The sequence below is a fragment of the Oryctolagus cuniculus genome, chromosome 20, assembly GCF_051225735.1.
Source record: "Oryctolagus cuniculus isolate XC-2025 breed Fujian yellow rabbit chromosome 20, ASM5122573v1, whole genome shotgun sequence".
Taxonomy (NCBI): domain Eukaryota; kingdom Metazoa; phylum Chordata; class Mammalia; order Lagomorpha; family Leporidae; genus Oryctolagus; species Oryctolagus cuniculus.
The window spans coordinates 54739593-54748361 of NC_142886.1; positions in this window are offsets into that span (position 1 = coordinate 54739593).

An 8769-nucleotide genomic window follows, 5' to 3' on the forward strand; every position below is an offset into this window, starting at 1 on the left:
ACACTGTGCATGTTAGTGGGGTGTAGTGTGCTATTGGAATCTGTGTGTTGTAGAAATGGGCACAGATCAACTCACTGTCATTCACATTTCTACCTCCGTTCCATCACTTTGTGTTGGGAGACCGGGTGTCCTCAGTACTGCTTATTTGTGGAACATGTCATGGATTGTAGTGAACTGAGTCAGCCCACTGTGGTGGGGGCAGAATTATTCCTTGCTTTGAGTGGTGCTTTGTGTCCTGGTAGCAGCCGTCTGCTGTTCCCTCTCTTCCCTGTGTCTGGTAATCATGACTCTGAGTTCAGCTCAAGCACTGGGTATGAAGTCACTGTGTCACAATTCACCCACAGTCCTGGGTTCAGGTAATGCAGCTGTGTTCACAATAGTTCAGTCTACAATAAAGTGAAATGTGCATAAAACGGTGAATGCAGTCTGTTACATTTGACATGGAATATTATTCAGTGTTAAGAAGGAGATTGTTTTGTCATTAGGAAATCTTAGGTCAGCCTTGAGCATAATATGCTAACAGAAATAATGCAGGTACACGTGGACACATAGTATTTGACATTAGTTATATATGCAGTCCACAAGCTTGAACTCACAGAGGTAGGGAGTACAATGGAGATCACTGTCTACCATGACCCAAGTGTTTGTCCCCTTCCAGCTCTGGGGGAAACTGGGGGAAGTTCCAGGCTCCTGGCTTCAGGCTCAGCCATCCCAGCCTTTGCAGCCATTCAGGAAGGAAACCTGTGGAAGGAAGCTTCTCTCTCCATCTGTTGGTCTCTTCCTGTCTTGCTATAACACTGCCTTTCAAACTAAATAAATAGATATTAAAATAAATGGAAAATTAATTTTATATATCATTAGGAGCCTATATGCACATGCTGAATAAGCACAGAAAACTGAATCCCAAGGGAAGACATCAATTGTTTAAATGCAGTTACTGACAAGGTGGTGACAGCAGCAGCACTGGAGTTAGTAATGGGATTGCTGCTCCCGCATCAGGATGCTGAGTGCTGTGTCCTAGTTTTGTTCCAGTTTCAGATTCCTGCCTAAGCCCACTCTGGGAGGCCGTAGGTGAAGTTCCAAGAACTCCCACGTTGGAGACCTGGAATGAATTCTAAGTACCTGGCTGTCACCTGTTCCAGCTGAAGCGTTTGTAGCCACCTGGGAAGTGACCAGGAGTTAGATGATCACTGTCAGTCTCAGTCTTTGTGGTTTTAGATAAAAACGTACATACAAATTTTAAAACAAAATCTATGAATTTTTAAATGTATATTACATCTACAAAATTTAAGAAATGATATAAAAGCAGCCACTGTGTGTCGCACTTTCTGCTCTCCCTGAACCACAGCAGGTGCAGGGGGTCCCACAACACGCGACAGAACCAGATCAGCTGGAAGTGCACACTCAACACTTTCCATACAGTAATGACCTTGACTGCAGATGGCCAGTGCATTTCACTCCTGAGTTCAAGCAGGGAGCCCCCCAGGAGGGTCCCAGGACCTAGAGAATGAGGAAGTCCCTGTAGGCTTCCCAGGTGCCTGCAGAAGCTCAGCCTGAGACACAGCTGAGCTGCAAGTACAGTCCTGAGTGCTGTGACATTCAGACAAGGACCACAGACTGTGTTAGGATTAAATGGTAAATGGAGATTGGGAATAAAGTCTGTAGAAAGTGAGTCTTTGTCGCCCACAGTGTAAAATGAAAGGTTGGTTCAGTTCAGCACACTTGCTCGTTTTGAAAGGAGAGAGATACTTAAATAGCAGATTTTTAAACCCAAACCCTGGCTCAGCTATCGCTGGATCGAAAGGGAAATCTAAAATTTCCCTAAAGTTGGCAGTGCCCTTAGAGCATTGTCCTGTCAGACTGGACAACACTCACGAGGTCCCCAGATCGTCCCACATCTCTGATCCTGGTGATCCTGGAGACCGCTGAGCCTGGATTCGTTCATTTAGGACTTCTCCTGTCACATTAAACTTCTCCACGTCAGAGAATCAGTAGCAGGGTCAGAATCATAAAAGAAGAATTCTTCCCTCAAAACTGTTACAGGAGAGGAAACCCCAATTCCCTGACAGGAAACCAGGGCTTCATCTCACTCTGCACCTGTGCATGACCAGAATCTGCGCTCAGTGAGTCTTGTTCGCCCCCTAGTGGAGACACGCGCCCCTGCAGGGAGGTTTCTGTCTGGGCTCAGCTGTCTTGCACAGTAATACAGGGTCGTGTCACAGCTGTCAGACTGTTCATTTGCAGAGACACCGTGTTCTGGGTGTTCTCTCTGGAGATGGAGAATCGGCCACTCACCCAGATCGCGTAGTATGTGCTACGATCACCAGTATAAATGCATCCGATCCACTCCAGCCCCTTCCCTGGAGCCTGGCGGACCCAGCACATCCAGTAGCTGCTACTGATGGTGAATCCAGAGGCTTTGCAGGAGAGTGTCAGAGATTCCCCAGGCGTGACCAGGCCTCCCCGGGACTCCACCAGCTGCTCCTGACACTGGACACCTGCAAACTCAGACGTCCTGGTCAGGACACTGTCACTCACACTCTCTGTGTCTCTCACTCACCCACTCTCCCAGACTCAGTGCCCCGTGTTCTCCATCATTACCTTTGAGCACAGCGACCAGGAGAAGCCAGCGCAGCCCAGTCTCCATGGTGAGCGTCTGTGTTGAGTGCGCTCACTGAGTGGACACCTGGGAGTCCTGGGGCTGGAGCTCCTGTGCCAGAGCTGCAGGTTGAGGGCTGGGCTGGTTTTCATGGGCAGAGGGAGGCCCTATTTGCATGTGCTGCTGCTGTATAGGCAACCATGGGGTCAGACGCCTCAGACAGGACAGTGCCCAGGGAAGTTATGAGTGTTCTTGGTGTGTAGGGTGATGGCTATGATAGAATTCAGATCATGTGAATATTTATTTTCTCATTTTTTTAACAGTAGAAGGCAATGACTTCATTTCCTTTTAATATGTGTGTACCCTTAATATCCAGTGTTAGCAATATCATGTTATTCATTTTAAGTAACTATTGGTTCATTATTAACTATGCTAATGACATTGGAACAGTGACAGAGAGAGAATTGGTGAGGGAAACAGAAATGTAGAGATGGACAGTGAGTTGACAATGGGAGATTTTTGTCTTTGGATTGACAGCTCCAAACATCCCAAATGTCTACAACATCTAGGAGTTAGTCTTCCTAAATCCTAGAGCAAAAGACTGGGTCTGTGTTTCCTACGTCAGTGGTAGGAGCTCAATCGCTTGTAGCATCAGGTACACTTTCCCATGATGTTTTATCTTCAAAGTGTGGGAAGCCGTGTGGATGAACTGAAGCAGCAGTCATATGGGAACAGGGGTGTCTGTAGTGGGGACTTAGCTAATTTTGTCCTAATTCCTGCTGTCCACTTTTAAACTGATGAAAGAGTACAAGTGGATGCATTTAAGGTTAATTATATTTGTTTTTCTTGTTTTTTTTTTTAATGTGGTTTCATACCATGTGATTTTTCTCATTTTATAAGGATTTATTTAATTTTTTGATTCAGAATTATTCAGAGAAAGAAGGAGATTTAGTGAGTGAGAGAGAGAAGTCCTCCATCCACTGGCTCTCTCTCTAATCGGTAATGTGGTCGGAGCCGCATCGATCTGAATCTAGGAGCCAGGTGCCTCCTCTGGGTTTCCCATGGGATTACAGGAGCTGAAGATGTCAGCCATCTTCTACTGCCTACCCAGGCCACAGCAGAGAGCTGGATTGGTAATGGAACAGCCAGAACTCCAACTGGCGTCCATATGGGATGCCAACACTGAAGGCAGAGGCTTTACCCACTTAACCACAGCACCGGCACTGATGATCTTAATTATATATGGAATCCACAAAAGTGAATCACAGAGGCAGGAAGTACAATGCAGATACCCGAGTCTGGGAGTAGAGAAGAAAAGGGACCACGTTCCTGCAAGCACAGAGAATTTTTCTGTGACCAGAAAGGCACGTGGAGAGATCTACTGCACAGCACGGGGACAATAGTTATGAAGCTTTATTGTGTTCTTTCCAGTTCCTGCAGGAGTAGGCATTTGTCATTCGATCACAAAGAATGGTGGTGTTGCTAGGGAAGGACTTGTGGGTTCGTCTGACTCTAGAATTCCTGATGAAATAAATCCACATCAACCCCCTTTCCTTATACCTCACATATAGATTCAGGTAATATTTGTCAATTTAACATTTATGAAATCTATTTTGAAGGGACAATTCTCTGTTGACTTGTCTTGCATCTGCCTGTGGTTTTATTCTAAGAAGAAAATTACGTGGTGTTGCAATCATTCCTGGTACTAATGCAGTCATGAGAGCTGTGAGTTCATCGGCACGTGAGAGGTTATCTGTTGTGTCCGCTGGCACAACTGCCCCACCACTGCCCTCTCGAATTCCTCCCCTCCCATGTGTGAAGCTGAGTCATTTTAGAAGAGCCCCTGTCTTCACTCAGATCACGTCCATGGAAACCTCTCTCTGTGCTGTTTAGTTACCCCTCAATCTCCCTGTGTCCAACTGGTTTCACAAGCTGTTTCTTCATGGACCCACCAAGGCCCACCTGCCAACTCCTTGAAAACACAGCCATCAGAGACCCCAGTCGTGCTTGCCCAGACAAGAACACCCTCTTCTCACCATGGTGCAGTCCTGCCATTTGTCACCCTGGGGACACAGCATCTTATACAACTGACAGCCCATCAGCACCTGGTGGGAGACTCTGTCATGGTGTTTACACAAATGGAATATGTTTCTGTCAGTTATAATTTGAGTGAATTCTCTTGGTGGGGCAATTTCTTGTGACTGTAGATATCTGACAAATTAAATTTCACATTTCCTAGTATTGTAGATATGAGGGGTTCTCACAGAACAATGGAATTCACTGTGTCAGATGGTGGATTGTGTCAATGAATTCTCTAGGTGAATGCATGAAAACTCTCCCCAGCTAAATAGAAACAATTTCTGTTTGTCAATCTTCTCTCAGAAAAGGCAGAGATGTGTCAACTGTTTTAATTTAGTATGAATTTTTGTGTCTCTGGATTTAGATGGGAGTCACTCAGAACACACATTGCTGCATGAGGTGAGTGACTGGCTGCGGTTTCTGTAAGACTGTTCATGGCAGATCAATTGCAGTTTAGCAGAAAATATCCTGTAAAACACAGGGAATCGCTGCACTGGGCATTTCTGGCTGCAGGAACTTGGTTTGCCCTGGATGAGTATGAACTTGACAGAAGAGGAGTTATTTTCTCTTGGTAAGGATGAAGTACTGATGAGAACATGCAGGGGGAGCCAGGGAGGGAGGAGCGGGGACTTTGGACAGATGGTCCAGGGCTGGCTCATCACGCAGCACTGATTCAGCTCACCAGGTAGTCAGTGTGTGGCAGCCCCTGGCACCCAGATCCCAGGGATGGGGACTCTGGCCCCAGAGTCACGGCCCTGGACTGTCCCCCTCTGCTCACCCTGAGACACCGCAGTGCAGCGGATTCCACCACACTGGAGCAGAAACACAACCTGTAAGTCCACACCACACACTTTCCAAACAGATTATTCCTTGAATACAAATGTCCACCTGTGCTTCCCATGGGTTCATGCAATGAGGTCATCTGAAATGTTTCAGGAAACTGAATGCTGAATTTCATGGTGCTGAGGAAACTTGAATGTACCTAAAATAATTCATCCTGCTGTCATCTCACACCAGTATACCAAAGAGAGTGAACAGGATGAAACTCTTAAAGACAAGACCCGATCTGTAAAGTACTTGAAGAGGACACAGGACAAAAGCAAGTTCCCATTGGTTTGGGCAATGATAGTTTGATAATCTCCAAAGTACAGGCAACCAAGATACATAGACAACGAATAATGGATCCAACTACAGATTCTGAGTAATAAAGAGAAAGATTGAAGAACCAGGAGTCACCCGCAGATGGGGAGAAAGTATTCTCAGATGACACCTATGGGGGCCAATGTTGTGGCCCTGCAGGTTAAGCTGCCATCCCTATGCATGCATCACACAGGAGCATGGGTTCAGATTCTGCTTGCTCCACTTCAAATCCAGCTGCCTGCTGGGATCCAGACCTGGGAACTCTGTCAACGATGACTCAAGTGTGTGTCCCCTTCAAGCCGTGTGGGAAATGAGGAAGTTCCAGGCTCTTGGCATTAGGCTTGTCCAGCACCACCTTTGCTGCAATATAGGAAGTGAACCAGTGGATGGAAGCTTCTCACTCCATCTGTTGGTCTCTTCCTCTCTTGCTATAACACTGCCTTTCAAATAAAATAAATACTTAAAATAAATTAAAGATTAATTATACATATGGTTAGGAGCCTATTTCCAAATGTTGAATGAACTCAAGCAACTGAATCCCAAGGGAAGAAATCAATTGTGTACATGCAGTGACTGATAAGGTGGTGACAGGAGCAGCACTGGAGTGATTGCTGCCTCCCATGTCAGGATGCTTAGTGCTGCGTCCTGGTTTGGTTCCAGTTTCAGATGCCTGCCTAAGCCCCTCTGGGAGGCCGTAGGTGAAGTTACAAGTATTGCCATGTGGAGAACTGGACAGTCATCTGCATAGTAGTGGGGTGTAGTGTGCTATTGGAATGTGCATGGTAGAAATGGGCACAGATGAACTCACTGTCATTCACATTTCCATCTCCTTTCCATCACTCTGTTGGGAGGCCTGGAGACCTCAGTTCTAGTCATTCTTGGAACCTGTTGTGTGTTGTGGTGAACTGTGTCAGCCCAAATGGTGCGGGCAGAATTATTCCTGCCTTTGGTGGTGCTTTCTGCCCTGGTATCAGCTGCCCTGTGTTCCCTCTTCCTGCTCTTTTTTTTTATTTTTTGACAGGCAGAGTGAACAGTGAGAGAGAGAGACAGAGAGAAAGGTCTTCCTTTGTCGTTGGTTCACCCTCCAATGGCCGCCGCGACCAGCGCGCTGCGACCGGCGCACCACGCTGATCTGATGGCAGGAGCCAGGTACTTCTCCTGGTCTCCCATGGGGTGCAGGGCCCAAGCACTTGGGCCATCCTCCACTGCACTCCCTGGCCACAGCAGAGAGCTGGCCTGGAAGAGGGGCAACCAGGACAGAATCCGGCGCCCCAACTGGACAGAATCCGGCGCCCCAACCGGGACTAGAACCCAGTGTGCCGGCGCCGCAAGGCAGAGGATTAGCCTAGTGAGCCACAGCGCCGGCCACTCTTCCCTGTTCTGTAACCATGACTCTGAGTTTAGCTCAAGCACTGGGTAGAAGTCACTGTGTCACAATTCACCCGCAGTCCTGCGTTTGGGTAATGCAGCTTAGTTCACAATAGTTCAGTCTACAAAGAACAAGTGTGGATAAAACAGGGAATGGATTCTTTCACATTTAGACAAAGAATATTATTCAGTATTAAGAAGGAGGTTGTTCTGTCATTAGGAAATGTGGGTCAGCCTGGAGCATACATATGATCCAGGTACATGTGGACACACAGTATGTGACATTAGTTATACATGCAGTGCACAAGCTTGAACTCACAGAGGTAGGCAGTGCAATGGTGAAAACTGTCTACCATGATCCAAATCAGGCTCCTGAATTTAGGCTGAGCCATCCCCAGCCTTTGCAGCCATTCAGGAAGTTAACCAGTGGATGGAATTCTCCCTCCATTTGTTGATCTCTTCCTCTCTTGCTATAACACTGTTTTTAAAATAAAATAAACATATACTTAAAATAAATTGAAGATTAATTATACATATGGTTAGGAGCCTGTTTCCTAATGTTGAATGATCTCAAGCAACTGAATCCGAAGGGAAGAAATCAATTGTTTAAATGCAGTGATGATAAGGTGGTGACAGGAGCAGCACTGGAGTGAGCCTGAGGGATTCCTGCTCCCGTGTCAGGATGTTGAGTGCTGTGTCCTAGTTTGGTTCCAGTGTCATATTCCTGCCTAAGCCCCTCTGGGAGGCAGTAGGTGAAGTTCCAAGTACTCCCATGTGGGAACCCTGGACATAATTCCAAGCACCTGGCTGTCACCTGACCCAGCTGGATCTTTTGTAGCCATTGGAGCAGTGATGCAGGAATTAGAAGATCACTGTCAGTCTCAGTCTCTCTGTGGTTTTGTACAAATACATAAAGACAAGTTCTCAAATAAAATGATAAATTTTAAAATTTATATAATATGTATAAATTATTAAAAGAAGATATATAGGCAAACATATAAAATACTATAAATCTGGGACCATCATGTATGTCCATGTTAGAAGCACAACGAGACATCGCATCGCTCCTGTTAGAATGGCTATTATCAGACATACCAGAGCTGACATGTTTTATGGAGGTAGAGAGAGATGATAACCCTGGTACAAGTCTGTGTCAGGTTAATAAGTAAAACCATTATGGAAAAGCATCGAAAACTAGAAACAGAATTATTACATGATCTTCAATCACCATTGCATGGTACATGAATATGAAATCCCAGGGAGGTGTCCACGGGATCTGCAGTCAGTGTGGCAAACACCTCTGCAGTTCCTTGTTCATTTAAAGCACCGTCATTCAAAAGAGTTCACACATATGATCCAGTGACATCTCATGGAAGAAAGAATGGAAAATGAACAAATGGACAAAGTTACATTTTAAAAGGAGTTTAAAAGCAGTACAGAGTAAGAAATTCTGTAATTTTGGATGACCCTGGAGAATAATGTGCCTAGGATAATATGTCAGTAAAAGTACACTCTGCTAACCATCCAGGCCAGGAAGACACATAATATGTGATGCTACCTATGTGGGATAAAAGGTTGAACAA